Source organism: Lactuca sativa, chromosome 2 (assembly GCF_002870075.4).
Source record: "Lactuca sativa cultivar Salinas chromosome 2, Lsat_Salinas_v11, whole genome shotgun sequence".
Lineage (NCBI taxonomy): Eukaryota > Viridiplantae > Streptophyta > Magnoliopsida > Asterales > Asteraceae > Lactuca > Lactuca sativa.
The window spans coordinates 34,285,121-34,299,169 of NC_056624.2; the positions used below are offsets into that span (position 1 = coordinate 34,285,121).

A 14,049-nucleotide genomic window follows, 5' to 3' on the forward strand; every position below is an offset into this window, starting at 1 on the left:
TTAAAAAGGACCAAAGTTGCAAAATTTTCACAATTTGGGCCAAAATTGTCAAAATTGCGAAAAGAAGGGTTATAACCGAGAAAACTGAAATTTCAGGGACTTAAGCTGTTTTCTATGGAAAATATGCTGAAAAATATTTATTTCAATAATTTTTGGTGTTAAAATGTTAAGAAAATTGATTTGAGGACCAAACCGGAAAGTATTTAAATAAAGGGTTGAAAAAGTAAATTTTACAAACAAGGAGGGGCTGAAAACAAAAAAATTTCAAGACTAATTCAATGCATGCAATTTGACCAAATAATGGTACCGTGACTATCGACGAAATACAATACACTACAATGCCAAAATCGTTGTAAAACGAATTGGTTCGGTCTCGAACCAATAAAAATCCGAAACTACTAACATGGCGACACTGCGATACATACAAATAACGTTTGGGAACTTAACTTACATACGAGTGTGCACAGACGTCTACGCACCATCTTCGGGCCCCAAAAGTGTAAAATCTTGTTTGTTGGGCCTAGCTAGCCCAATGACCTGATCTTAAGGCCCGAAGACACATATTTTTTTCTTCGAAGTGTTGAGTTTCACCGACTTGGCATAACGTAGAGGGACTTTCAATGGCTCGTATACCACTGGTCCCCAAGGGTCCTTTGGTATTGCTAGAAGAGTCTGCATATTTTTGCGAGGCGGGTCGGGGACCCCTCGTACGCATATTATCCCCAACCGATTTATAGAGTCATCGAGGCCTTCGTGTCCTCTTTCTCTTCGGATATGGGACGACACGTAGTCAGGGCGGCTGGATAACGTGATTAGTACGGACGACGCCTTCGGGATTGTTAGTATAGCTATAAACTGGGCGTTTGTGTAATGCGGGTTTGTAGTAATTAATCATGCTCAAAAATAATCCAACGTCGCCTGGGAACGAGACTACTATTTTCGTAATGGTTTCAACGCAACTTAATGGAACTCAAAGGATTAGGAAAACATCGGGTTTCCCTAGGATTCTCAACTCATATCGGATTCGAAATGCATACAATTTTAACGAACATTTTTTTTACAAGTATAGAAACAAACAAGCATACCTATGGATCATCACACCTTTTTGACTATACTATTTTCAGAAAATATCGGATTTTCTGGTGGTTTTTAAACAATACAAACATTGGATTTCAAACACTACTTATGAACTCACCAACATTTCATATGTTGACGTTTTTCAAAATACTTGTATTCTCAGGGAACCAGTGAACCAAAGGAAAACATATTCGGTGATGGCTTGCAGTTTGATTATGAACGAATCGAACAATTTATTTTTTTGGGAATGTAATGTTTAAACAATGTATGACATGTAAACGCTACCGGTTGTACTATATTAATGCATGGTGACGAATGTTGTTATGTTTCATATATATTCAATGTTATGGTATTCAATTGAGTCACGATAGCCCCCGGACGTTTCCGCCGTCTGGTTCGGGGGTGTGACAATTGTTGGGCTTAATAATGTATTGTGTCAAATGTATGTGCTAATATAGTCTTATTTACCGGTTTGGGCCTGTCCATTCCCAGATCCACTTAGTTCTTTAGAATATTTATATTATGCATACATGTAACTTTAAGGTCATCGTTTTGTAACCCTAATTGTCGTACACTCTCACAGAGAAGTTCTTCCTTGAGCTCTTCTAGAGTTATTCTAATCAAAGCATTCAACACTATTTTGATCTTTGTTCTTGTCATTCAATTCTCGTTATTTATTATAGAATCTATCAATCGTATTTATCATTTTACAACGAGTATAAGATGTGTTGGAAGAAACCCCAGGTTTGGGACCCAAGGCTAAACCCATATTTATGTAATGGGTTGGAATCTGTCATAGGGCTAGGCCCAATTTTATGTTTGTTATGTGGTACTTTGGGGAACTCACTAAGCCTTGTGCTAACAGTTTTATTTTTATGGTTTCAGGTACTTCTGGTTCGAAAGGGAAAGACCCGACATAATGGCACCGTATCATCCCTTTCATGACTTCCGTATTTTATTATCTCATTTACTCTGATATTTCATGATAGTTTGTATTTTGGATGATTTCGAGGCATGTGATGTTTGGTTTAAAGAATTCAAAAATGAATTTTTTGCTTATGTATTTTGGGGCATTACAAATAGCCGAAAAACCCGTCACCAACATAATATAAGGACTTTTTCGTAAACAAATCCAAAATATAAGGACTTTTTAAAAAATATATTAATTTTAGTTTTTTTTAATATTAGTTTATTATCTAAATATTTTTTTGTCAAACACATTGTATTATCATATATTAATCTTATGGAATTCTTTCTAAGATATAATATATGTTACAAAAATAGTTTTTTTTCTTCTAAAAATAATCGTTTTTATATTGTTATTGTCTAATAAATTGTATTATCTTATATTAATTTTATGATGTTTTCTTTGTCTGATAGATAATATCTTTTATGAAATATTTTTTATTCCAAAAATAACTATTTTTATAATATTGGTCTCTAACACATTGATATCATACACTAATCTTGTTATATTTTCTTTATCTATAAAAAATATCTTTTATGAAAATAGTTTTTTATTTTTATAAAAATATTTGTTTTTATAATATATTTGTCTAACTAATAGAATTATCTTACATTAATATTATGAAGTTTTTTTTTTCTCTGAAAGAGAAAATCTATTATGAAATATCTTGATTTCTTCTAAAAATAACATTTTTTATAATATTTTTGACTAATCGATTGGTATCTCACATTACTTTTATTATATTTTCTTTGTCCGAAAAAAAAATATCTACTATAAAAAGAGTATTTTGTTTTTCTAAAAGGAACCGCTTTTAAAAGATCAATCTAAGATAACAATATGTTAGACGAAAACATTATAAAAACGATTATTTTCCCAAAAAAAAAGCTATATCACAATATAAATTATCTAATATATATATATATATATATATATATATATATATATATATATATATATATATATATATATATATATATATATATATATAACAAGATTAATGTATGCTAATACAAATAGTTAGGCATAAATATAACGAAAACTATTATTTTTAAAAGATTTTTTTTTCAAAATACATATTATTAGTCACACAAAGAAAATAATAAGATTAATGTAAGGTAGTACAAGAAAATATCATAAAACTAACATAAGATAATACAATCTGTTTGACAAAACATTTTTCAAAATTGTTATTTTCATAAATAAATTTATTTTAATAATAGATATCATTGGTCACACAAAAAAATATCATAACATTAATGTAAGATAATACAATTCATGAGACAAAAAATATAATAAGAAAATATTAAAAATAATATATTTAAAAAAATCCTTATATTCTGGATTTATTTGCAAAAAATCCTTATTGTCTGTTGTTGATCAGTTACCGGCATTTTACCTGTAAAAAAGTCAAAATTAATATAACTGATTTTTTAAGACTTAATTGACTAAAAAAATAAGGACTAAACCGATTGTGAGGTATAAACATAAAGACATATATATATATATATATATATATATATATATATATATATATATATATATATATATATATATATATATATATATATATATATATATATATATATATATATATATAACACCGCCACCTTTGCTACAACCATCTCTTCTCCTACCAACCACCATAATCATATATGATTAACTACTTTCTAAACAAACATATATTTATATTCATTTATAATTTGACATATATTTATAAAGATATATAATCATATATGATGATATCTTTACGTTTATAATCATTTATGATTAGATATACTCCGATTCTATCATTATATATATATATATATATATATATATATATATATATATATATATATATATATATATATATATATATCAGTGTTGCAGAAATCGGCATTGGAGGCCGATTAATCGGCAATTAATCGTTTGTCGGCCTTAAATCGATTACGATTAGGATGCTTGGCGGAAATTGGTCAAAATCGGTCAAAGTCGGCATTGGCGGCCCTTAGCGGTCTCGACGGTCATAGTCGGGAATTTTTAAAAAATTCAAAAAATTTTAATTTTCAAATATTACACCAAAATTTTAAAGTTTGCAAAAAAGCTATATCATAATATAATTTATCGAATATATATATATATATATATATATATATATATATATATATATATATATATATATATATATATATATATATATATATATATATATATATATATATATATATATGGTGTTGGTAACGTTTCATGATGGTTACAAGTCACGTGGATCATGCGTTATATATATATATATATATATATATATATATATATATATATATATATATATATATATATATATATATATATATATATATATATATATATATATAAAAGGTTAGGTTATTTTGTTTTCATTATATATTGTGTGCATGTATGATTGATTCTGGACCAATCATTTTAGTTATTTTAAGAAAGTAATTAATACATATTACATTTTGAAGATATAATGGATATTAATTAAATCTTCAGCATTTAATATGCATTAATTACTTTCTTAAAATAACTAAAATGATTGGTCCAGAATCAATCATACATGTACACAATAGATAGTGAAAACATTTGAACATATATATATATATATATATATATATATATATATATATATATATATATATATATATATATATATATTAAAAACAAAATAGAAATCCTAAAATTAAACCTTACCCATATATTTCAAATCTGTTATAGCCCTCTGGTTGAATCTCACCACCACAACTGTCACCGCCACAACTACTATTATCTTCTCTGACACCAGTTTACCATACCACTGTCACCTTCATCATTTATATCACCGTCACCTCTATCACCACCACATCTTCTACTACCAATTGTCATAATCATTTATGATTATTCTGTTTATGACCCCAAACACTCAAACACGCATATATATATATATATATATATATATATATATATATATATATATATATATATATATATATATATATATATATATACAATCATTATTAATTAGACATATATGTGTAAACATGCATAACCATATATGATTATACCTGTCTGTCGTATAATCATTTATAATTAAACATACCATGCTGCTGCTGGTATGCTGGAACGTTAGAACGAAAAATTAGAAATATGTAACTGAGATTAAATATATATATATATATATATATATATATATATATATATATATATATATATATATATATATATATATATATATATATATATAATAAAACGTATCATGATGGTAACATATCACATGTGGATCATGTGTTCTCACCTTGGTGTTTACATTTATGGCAGTAATGACGTCGTTTTGACTTTTGTGTTCATATAAGGACATAATTGTAAATATTTGATTTGGTTATTATAAATATGTCTCCTATTACCTCTTTTATTAATCTAATTACCTTGTTTTGAAAATTATATGGTATAATTATCAAGAATTAAAGTCTGAACAATACACAATCATATGACCAAGTTTCAATGAAATATCGTTATATTTTGAAGATAGAGTTATTTAGAATATTGAAAACTAATCATTAGAAGCAAACGGTAAAAGTATTTATAAAACTCTTCAGTACGTATCTTCATAAGGCGTTTGGGGCTGATGCCGCATCTCCATTACGAGTTAAGGCCAAAACATACAAGTATACAACACCCACATGGCTCCTCTCCTTGCGTTACAATTCGGGTCAAATGACCCTTGGCCAACAGCTATTTTCAAAAAATAATAATAAATATGTTTTTTATATATTAATAAATATAATTTTACCATATTTTCTTGGGCACCATTCTTTTCTTTTTGTCCATATTTTATACAATTAATTACATTTTCAACAAAAAAAATAAAACAAAACCTACACGCTCATCCACCAAACAAGTGACGAATCTAGAAAAGAAAACTAAATGGTTCATAAATTAAACACAATCGATAAAAATAACAAAGTCAACAATTGTTTTGAGAGGTTGGGTTCTACATCTTAAAATATTAAATTATATATTTGCAATTATCTCGGACACAGATTTATACATTAAAATATTTGTATAAATATATTGATAATAATAATTCCTAAAATACTAATTCTTTTTAAATATGCAACATTAAAATCTACATGAAGTAAAGTAATGCTCAATTTGTCTCTTTACAGGTGTTTGTGTGTTTTTTTTTTTGTTTTTTTAGAGTTTGATTTTTTTTTTCTACATCATTGTATGAAAATAAAGTTAAAACATTATTACTTTCCTAATAATTTTCGAAAGTTTTATTTATCAAAATAAAGTTTATAAATTACAAAATATTAAATACTAATAATTATTATTATTACCTATTGCATTGTAGCCTTTCAGTAGTTTAAGACAATAGGTATTAGTTCTAAATACATTACGCTAGAATAGAGTTGTAGCCTTTCAATTTTCTACCAAAATCCCATTAACACATCTATAGTGTTTTAGCGAGAGAAAGAAAAAGAAAGAGAAAGATAAAGAGTGAGAGAAAGGAAAAAGAACTTATAGATCGATGTCTCAAAAAGAGGAGAGAGGAGCACACCGGCGATGACAGAGATTGTTACTTGCTTGTCACAGTTTCAGAATGAGTTCAATAAACAAGTGAAGACAGCCAACGGGTAAAGGGGAAGAGGAGAGGGTGTGTTGATCATTTCAAAGACGGCGTCAATATTTTCTCTTCAAATGTCCGATCCAGTTGATTACTCCGGCTGTGCCGATTTTTACTAGTGAGTAATTATTTTTAGATTTTTTTAGCAGACTAACTATTCTTTAGAATATTTTTCTGGTTTACTTATATATTTTTTGTTGACTAATCGATTGGTATCCTAAATTTTCTGATTTTTTGTTCATTGTATATTTTCTTATTTGATTATCCATTTTGTTCAACACAAGGTAGTTCCTAAATTTTTTCAAAGATAGTTCCCAAAAATATTTCTATACATATTTTAACTAAGTTTAAAATTTTAGGTGGGTCCTAATACCAACATAGTTTCAACATAAACTTGCCTCTAGTGTCTGGCTACCAGGAACATGTGGCTCGGATGAAGACCATTGATTTTATCCTTTTATGATGCTTCGTTTATTTATTTATTTATTATGGAAACTTAGTTGCTAGTTTTAACTTTAGTATGTTTATAACACTCGGAAACCAGGAGGCTAATTAAGAAAAAATATTATGCAAATTAAAGGCCAGCTCGTCGAGTCCAAGGGGGATAACTCGACGAATAGGAATAAGTTTGGACGCGGGTTTTACTCAATCTACTCGACGAGTTGAGAGCCCTCAACTCGGTGAGTAGGTCTGCCAGAGTGAAACCCTAAATTCAGGGTTTTGCACCCAATTTAAGCATCTTAATCCTCACTTTATGGTCTCATTTCCAGCCTCCAAGTCCCAAACCCTAATCCACGAAACCCTAGAGTCTTGTGTGAGCTTGTGAGCCATTTTTGAGTGAAATTTGTGTGATTTGAAGTTTGTAGAAGAAGAATAAACTAGAGGTTTCTAGGAGAAGATTGTAGATCCATAAGCAACATCTCATCCTCTTCATGTTCTGGTAAGCAAGCCTCAACCTTTCTAAGTAGCTTGTTAGATCTCCCTCTTATCATTTCATGGGGTTTTTTGTCTAAGAAGCTTAGTCCTTGGGATATGGATGTCCCAAGTGATCTACCTTTCAGATCTGGGTTCTAGAAGGAGTTTCATGGCATAAAGGTGCAAACTTTATGACCATGGAAGCCCCATGCAAGCTTTATGGTGTTATTGTGGTCTTTTAAGCCCTAAAAGGCCATGCATGGAAGGAAAGTTAGGAGCTTTACGTGTTCAAATGATGTCTAAGGCATATATCTATGTTAGTATGCTTTGGTTTGGAGTATTATGGCTTTTGGACCAAGATCTATGTCCTAGAGGACTAGGGTTTTAGCTAAACCCATTAAGAAGGACTATTAGTGGGTAAAGTTGGAAACTTTACCCTTAAAAGGGAATTTCCAGTATGTAGATGAAACATGAAGTTTGGATCTGAAGAGAAGGGGGTTAATCCTTTAAGAGGGCCGGGACTCGACGAGTTGAGTCGATTTGTTCCGATTTTGTACAGCGCGGAACTCGACGAGTTTGAAGATGGACTCGACGAGTTGACTTATTCTGTCACGACTATGGGTAGTGAGGGAACTCGACGATTCAGGAGGATGAATCGACGAGTTGAGTCAATTTCAAGTGTTGACTTTGACTTTAACTGAACCTTGACTTTGACCAAGGTTAACCATTAGGGGTTATGAAGGATAAAAGGGGTTCAAGAGGGTTGAGTAGAGTCCATACTTGGACAATAGTATGTGAGGGTGGAATGGTCTTCAACCCCATTGATGACCTATGGTTAAGTTATAATAATCCTAAACTTATCTAATTTGTATGATGCTCAGTAGTTCGGGGAGTCGAGAGATCAGTAGTTCGGGGATTTGCCAGTTAGCAGCCAAAGGTTCATTCGAGGGATTCTGCAGTCAGCTTGTGACATGAATTTTCTCCTGTAGGAACGGGTCGCGGGCACCAACGTCGGCCTGTGTAGAGTAGCTAAGTGTGGGCTGAGCCCGTATCTCATACTTGTTTGTGATTAGTAGCTAAGTGTGGATTGGGCCCATATCTTAGTATTATTTGAGTATGTTATGAATAGGTAGATTATGATATTCGTATGTTCCGGACTAAAGTACGATGCCAGACGGGGCCCGAGGAAGGTTATATGTATGTTTCCGAACTAATGTTCGATGTCGGGTGGTACCTAATGAAGGAATGCATGTTTAGTTATACTTGTTGTCTTTGTGATACTTGTATGTGCATGATAAGGAAGTGAGTGTGGGCGGGGTCCCGTATCTCACCACTAGCTAAGAGTGGACCGGGTTCCATATCTCATTATCAGAAGAGTAGGGGCGGGGTCCATGATAGGCGAGGCCTTAGGAATAGGGTATATAGTATTGTGTATGATTCTTTATGTGCTAGTATGATTATATATGATTGTCTGTATGTGTATAGCTGGCGGGGCTTGGTAGAAATAGATCTATATATCGAGCGGTTCTTGATGCCAGGCAGGGCCTGATGCCGAACTCTTTCCGATGTCGGTGGGGCCCCAGTTTATGTGGTTATGTGATTATGTGTATGGTATGTGGTAGCTTGGGAAGACTCACTAAGCTTCGTGCTTACAGTTTTCAGTTTTGGTTTCAGGTACTTTCGATAGCAAGGGGAAGAGCTCGGGATGACTGCAGTGCACACACCATCGTTTTAGCGTGGGATGTTTTTACTCTGATATGTTTTGACATATGTTTATGACATTTGGAGATACATGACTTATGATTTTTATATGATGAGTTATTTATGGGTTATTTAATGATTTAAAATAAAATTTTTGGACTGTGAATTTGGGGATGTTTCAATGTTTTGTTTTATTTAGTTTTAATTTGTAACGAAATGATTTTCCTTTTGTATAACTCTTGGTTTTGTTTTTGAATTTCGTAGAATTTTTATATTAATATAATATTGGCAGTAAGTTCAACGAATAGGCTGAGAACATTAACGAGAGTATGTCGGAGAGGCATGAAAATTTGTAAGTGAGGGGTGCGATGTTTACTATAAAGGCAAATTTGAGGGTATTTTGAGCTATAAATTTTTAGTTTTAAGAAAATGACATGTACGATATGAGTGGTCTATATAATCTGTGATCATTAATATTTCATGCTATGGTTTACATCTGATTGTGAGAACCTCGTCGTAGTATCTACATATCCACATTGTGAGTTCAGATTCCAAGCGCGAGATTTCTCAACAAGAGACCGTAACTACGTCGCGGTCCTTACTATACCACAACGCAGTTTCTGGCCTACCACTTCCTTTTTCTTTTGAGCAATGGAAGCTTAGTTCTCCGGCTTGGAACATTTTTCGACATTATCTATAGCAGTGTCAGAGTTTTAGATTTCCAGTTGCATGTACGAGTTGGTAACAACAACCCATAACATTTAGATTCGATCTCGCCACTACTATCCCCACAAGGGAGTATTCTCTTTTCTCACTTTTAGACTTTTATGTGCTTAATTTTTATTTATGCATGTAATAGGGACATTAGACGAAATAAGTATGCAGTAGGGGATTGAATAAGGAAAAACATGCTAGAAAAAAATTGGGTTCAAATAGTTTTTTAGTATTATTACGTTAGAATTGTGTTTGTTGGTGTTATTTTGGATAATATGAAATAGTTCTAAGGTTTTATTTGGCTAAAATATCATAATATATGTGTGGCCTTCTAGTTTTAATGAAATTATGACACAAAAATGCAAACTTGTGTAGATTGATAGATATAAAGAGTTTTCCATTGTTTATAGAACTAAACCCCTCAAAAGTCTATCAATTGGCAAGTATTCTCGGAAAATAATGTTTAGTTGTTAACTTGTTATTATTCAGCCGAGTCTTCGCTAAAATAGAGTGAGTCAAGTTTCCAAGTGTAATTTATTTGAGTTTTATTTGAGTTATAGTTATATATTGAATAAGTAACAGTTTAGGAGTGGAGTCAATCTGTGGCCTTTGAAACTCAGTTAATAACCTCATAGGATGATTTACCTATATCCATATGATGTATGATAACTCGGATCGGATTGGAAAGAATGTCATTATATGTGTATCATGGGAAGTCTTGGTCAATGTAAGGGGAAGCAAAAATAAAAAAGAAAAAAATCACGATCTATATTAATAGTAAAAAATAAAGTTAAGATTATTTGTTGCTTAGACATGGAAGGTCAATATAAGTGAATACCAAAAAAATGGAAAATTAAGAAAAAAAAGTTATGGAAGAAAAGAAAGTGGAAAATCAAAAAGTGTAGAAAAAAGATAAAAAGGAGGCAATCAATGGATAAATATACTTTAGGATGTCTAGTATATGATATTTTAATTTTTAGTCTCACTTATGAACTTATAATAACATTTGAGGTAAATGGATAAAAGGGTATATATTGAAATGATGCAGAAATGAATATTGTTCAAATTGAGTGGGTAGCATTTACGAGGAATGTAAATATTTAGAATTTGGTAAGTAATTAAGATCATATACACAACTATGCGCTTTGAGGTTAGACATAATTGGTGAATTTAAATTGGTTAATTCTGTTTGATATTGGTGAGCAAAGTTTTGATGTGGTGGTATTGAAGTGAAATCATGTATTATGAATTGATATAAATAACCTTTGGTTGTGTACAATCAAAAGATAACTGTGTGGTATTCCAATATCGCCATTAATATTCATATAATTTAGCGATATCTTAGTATGTTTGGTTACATTTTAGTCTTTGTTGAAGATATTTGATACTTATTATGTTTAAATATTGATGTGTAGCAGTGAAGGCATTCTTAGGATAAAATGAGTAAGCTGTTATGCTAGAAGGCGGATTGTTGTAACAGATTAACAAAGAGAAAAACACTAACTAAAATTGTGGACCGTAACACAAAAATATAGCATTAGTGTCGCAGTTTTGTGACCTTGCCGATATATGTTTTAGATATCTACGAAGTAGGTTACTTAGACGAAAAGCAAAGGATTTTAAGGAACCGTAAGCCTATACAATGACATTATTTCAACCTATGGAGTATGCAAGAACTAATTTACGAACTTTGTCGACCATAGAGCCTTCAAAACCCTTTTGGAGACCAGATATCGTCATTAGAGCGAGATTTGAAGGGATCAAGAGACGATACGCATAGAATCATTCAGTTTGCTTTTTTTCAATCATGTATAGAAACTTTTACTTAGTTTTTACTTGTGTTTATACTTTAATCATGGCCTAAAAACCCTATACTTTCTTTTAGAGTAGATGAACCTCGAAACTATGTGTTGATTTTAATAATTTTGAATTTAATATAGTTTTTTATTCATTATGTTTGCTTGATAAAAGTTCTCATATGTTAAATTCAACATCTTTTGTATTTATTGTTGAGTATTACTTTTATTTGATAAAGACTCTATCATAGTATACTTGAATCATACTAATTTTATGAACCTTAAGATTGTATGGCTAGAGCTTGACAAAAACCTAGGGCAAAATAGAAAAGTTGGTAACTTTTATGTGTGAGGACATATGTGATGATCATTCATAGATAAATAATTCATTTTCATTATCCTTGATGTCAATTTACTTTCAAGACTTTCATAATACGAACTGAACATTGATTTTTAGGATAATTAGTTCACTTGATCAATACAATTAAGAACCTGTTAAAATCAAAGGATTAGTAATCTGATCATGAATGCTAGTCATTTTAGGAATCGGTAAATAACAAAGTTAAATCCATTACACTTTTAGAGAAATCAACTACAGTAAAAAGGTGAATCGAATCTAAATGGAAGTAACTTTTATATCTTGTTTACAATTGTAATCTGCTCTATTCTACTTAGTTTAATTATTTTTTTGCTATCTAGTTGCTTGAAATCGACTTTAGAAGTTTCTGAGCTTTAAAATCAACAAACCCCCTTTCAGTATTATTTTCTTATTTAATTAGTAGTAGAAGTTTTCGTATTAGAATCATACCCGTTCCCCAAGCATTTCACATCCCTGTCTTACCATCTCTATTCAACTATATGAATAGGTACACTTGTCTAAATGTGTAACAGTCTCTAGTTGCGATTAAGTCCTTTTTACAAATACAAAATTAGTATATAAAATACACACCACTTGTGAATATCACAAGTGGAACGGTTAGATGCTTGAGAATATCACAAGTGGAAACTTTAGACGCTTGTGAATGATACAAGTGGAATGTTTAGATGCTTGTGAATGATGCAAGTAGTATGTTTAGATGCTTCTGAATGACACAAGTTTGTGCAAGTGGAATTTTTATCTCAAGTGGAATCTTTAGACGCTTGTGAAGATCATTTCGCCTCTTTATCAGTTGCAACTAACATAACGAATATCAATTCTATCATTGAGTTTGTTATGCAAGTTTTCTTTTTAGATGTCCATTATATAACCACCACCAACCCCCACCCTTAAGCAAGAATACCCAGCCACTTGTTAAAAATTATCTTCAAGACGGTTTATCCAACTTGTATCAGAATATCATACTAAAACTAAAGGCTACCCCATATAACATAATATGTAATCTATAATCTCCTTCAAATACTTAAACACTCTCTCGATTGTTTACATGTTTTTAAGCTGTTAGTATAGCGTTTTTAAGATGTTAGAACATTTTCGTTTTGAACATGTAAAATTATGTTATAAATAAGTATTTTTAACCTACAAAATATATTCTTTAAGCCCACAAACAAATTCTTTTATCCCAATAAAAGGTAGCCCAAAACCAATAGGGAGTGGAGAAACGAGTGCGAGGTGGGGTAATGAAGGGACTTTGGACGGGGGCGTGGGCAGGTGAATAGAAAAATTTTGGGGATGAGAGCAGGGAATGCTACCCCCATCCCATTTGTCCCCATTAACATTGTTGGGTTTTGAGGACTATAACACTCCTATGGTGCACATGCAAACCCCAGATGCTTTGGATCTAAGTTTTCTCTAATTATACATGCAATTTCAATTTTCCAAAGCACACGCCCTAACTAGCATACAATTTGAGATATACAACATAAAACCAAGTTAGATGAATACATGTTAGTGTAGCTTGTAGTTCTTGGCCTTCAAAAGCTTTAACACCTCAAATGTGCTGCCTCTAATGTGTCACAAACACCAAATGCAAGAGGAGGCTAATGAGAAGTGGCTAGATAGCACCAAAATCGGTTATAGTTCTTCACAAGAATGCATAACCCCATTTTAGGGATTAAGGGGGTCCTTTTATAGTGTGGCAAAGACTAGTGTTTCATCCATGCAAACCCTAACTCACCATGACCCTTCATATTTCTTAGGTTACATGGGTTAAACCTTCATGGACTATCATATAGGTTTAGCCTACCCTAATCAACCATGGATCATTGTCCCATACTATAATTATTACCGATTTACTTAATTAGTCGTCGTAAATTTAATCAGTCTCTTTTGATCACTAAAT

The 14,049-nt window shown here is 31.3% G+C and overlaps 1 long non-coding RNA gene across 1 annotated transcript; it reads left to right on the top strand.

The window, feature by feature from the left end:
* Window positions 1–6,228: 6,228 nt before the first annotated feature.
* LOC122196677 (uncharacterized) lies at window positions 6,229–9,434 on the top strand. Its single transcript, XR_006188699.2, has 2 exons — window positions 6,229–6,762; window positions 9,234–9,434. It is a non-coding gene; the product is annotated as an uncharacterized LOC122196677 (long non-coding RNA).
* The last annotated feature ends 4,615 nt before the right edge of the window (window positions 9,435–14,049 follow it).